The 2,617-nt window shown below is 30.3% G+C and overlaps 1 non-coding gene across 1 annotated transcript; it reads left to right on the top strand.

Annotated features, from left to right (window-relative positions):
- The first annotated feature begins 223 nt into the window (after positions 1 to 223).
- LOC112699988 (small nucleolar RNA R71) lies at positions 224 to 331 on the top strand. The gene has a single exon (XR_003152917.1). It is a non-coding gene; the product is annotated as a small nucleolar RNA R71 (small nucleolar RNA).
- The last annotated feature ends 2,286 nt before the right edge of the window (positions 332 to 2,617 follow it).

Genomic DNA, 2,617 nt, shown 5'->3' with positions numbered 1-2,617 from the left:
GAGCATCAATTTCAAGAACTCCCTTCCTCTGAGGTGTCCCATTACTCACAGAATTCCTCTCAGAAGTGTACATGAATTGGTTATTTGCAACCATGTCAATAAGTTCTTGAGCTTCTGCAGGCATTTTCTTTAGGTGAATGGATCTACCTATAGAATGGTTCAGTGACATCTTGGAGAACTCAGATAGACCATAATAGAATATATCCAAGATGGTCCACTCTGAAAGCATGTCAGAAGGACACCCTTTGGTCATTTGCTTGTATCTTTCCCAAGCTTCATAGAGGAATTCACCATCTTTTTGTTTGAAGGTCTGAACATCCACTCTAAGCTTGTTCAGCTTTTGAGGAGGAAAGAACTTAGCCAAGAAGGCCATGACCAACTTATCCCAAGAGTCCAGGCTATCTTTAGGTTGTGAGTCCAACCATGTTCTAGCTCTGTCTCTTACAGCAAAAGGGAAAAGCATGAGCCTGTAGACTTCAGGATCTACTCTATTAGTCTTAACAGTCTCACAGATCTGCAAGAACTTAGTTAAAAAATGATAGGGATCTTCTGATGGAAGTCCATGAAACTTGTAATTCTGTTGCATTAGAGCAACTAGTTGAGGCTTCAGCTCAAAATTGTTTACTCCAATTGCAGGGATTGAGATATTTCTTCCATCAAATTTGGAAGTAGGTGTAGTATAATCACCAAGCATCCTCCTTGCGCCTCCACCATTGTTATTGGGTTCGGCCATTCTCTCTCTTTTTCGAGATTCTCTGTAAGGTTTTCTCTGGATTGTTGTGCTTTAACTTCTCTAAGCTTCTTCTTTAGAATCCTTTCAGGTTCAAGATCTGCTTCAACAAGAATGTTCTTGTCCCTACTCCTGCTCATATGAAAAAGAAGAGACAGAAAAAGAAAAGGAATCCTCTATGTCACAGTATAGAAATTCCTTTATGTTAGTAGAAGAAGAAAAGAATAGAAGAAGGAGAAGAAAAATTCGAACACAGAAGAGAAGAAAGGGTTCAAATTTTTTTGAGATGAAGAGAAGTGTTAATAATTAAATAAATAATTAGAAAAAGATGAGAGGGAGACTTTTTAATATTATTTTTGAAAAATGGTTAGTAATTTTCGAAAATTAAGAGAAGAAATAAAATTAAAATTAAAATTTGAAACAATTAGTTAATTAAAAAGGATTTTGAATCAAAGGTGAGGTAATTATTAGAGAGAGGAAAGTAGTTAGGTGATTTTGAAAAAGATAAGAAACAAACAAAAAGTCAGTTAATTAGTTGAAAAAGATTTGAAAATCAATTTTTGAAAAGATAAGAAGTTAGGAAAGATATTTTGAAATCAAAATTTTTGAAAAAGATATGATTGAAAAGATATGATAAAAAAGATATTTTGAAAAAGATTTGAATTTTAAAATTGAAATTGATTACTTTACTAACAAGAAACTAAAAGATATGATTCTAGAATTTAAAGATTGAACCTTTCTTAACAAGAAAGTAACAAACTTCAAATTTTTGTTCCAATCACATTAATTGTTAGTAAAGTTTTTGAAATTTTGAAATAAAATTAAGAAAAAGATTTTGAAAATAAATTTTAAAAATATTTTCGAAAATATAAAAAAATGAAAAAGATTTGACTTTTGAAAAAGTTTTGAAAAGATAAGATTTTTAAAATTAAAAATTTAACTTGACTAACAAGAAATAGCTAAGTTTTAAATTTTTTTTGACTAAGTCAACTCAAATTTTCGAAATTTATGAGAGAAAAAAGGAAAAGATATTTTTTTGATTTTTTTGAATTTTTAATGATGAGAGAGAAAAACACTAAAATGACTCACAACATGAAAATTATGAATCAAAACACATGATGCATGCAAGAACACTATGAATGTCAAGATGAACACCAAGAACACTTTGAAGATCAAGATGAACATCAAGAATTATTTTTAAAAAATTTTCAAGAAAAGAAAAACATGCAAGACACCAAATTTAGAAATATTCAATGCTTAGACACTATGAATGCAAAAATGTATATGAAAAATAACAAAAGACACAAAACAAGAAAATATGAAGATCAAACAAGAAGACTTGTCAAGAACAACTTGAAGATCATGAAGAACACCATGCATGAGTTTTTTGAAAAAAATGCACAAGTTTTAAAAAACATGCAATTGACACCAAACTTAAAAATTGACTCTAGACTCAAACAAGAAACACAAAATATTTTTGATTTTATGATTTTATTAATTTTTTTATATTTTATTTTTTTTCAAAAATTATTTTTAGAAAAACAAAAACAATTAAAAAATAAAAAATTTGAAAGATTTTTGAAAACATTTTGAAAAGAAAATTACATAATCTGAGAAACAAGATGAACCGTCAGTTGTCCAAACTCGAACAATCCCCGGCAATGGCGCCAAAAACTTGATAGGCAAAATTGTGATTTACTCTTTTTATAACTCGAACAATTTTTAGTAATGGCTCCAAGAACTTGGTGCACACTACTATGGTTTACTCACATTCTTCACAACTTCGCACAACTAACCAGCAAGTGCACTGGGTCGTCCAAGTAATAAACCTTACGTGAGTAAGGGTCGATCCCACGGAGATTGTTGGTATGAAGCAAGTTATGGTCA

This window comes from Arachis hypogaea, chromosome 6 (assembly GCF_003086295.3).
Source record: "Arachis hypogaea cultivar Tifrunner chromosome 6, arahy.Tifrunner.gnm2.J5K5, whole genome shotgun sequence".
Classification (NCBI taxonomy): Eukaryota; Viridiplantae; Streptophyta; class Magnoliopsida; order Fabales; family Fabaceae; genus Arachis; species Arachis hypogaea.
This window is presented reverse-complemented; position numbering and strand designations above follow the sequence as displayed.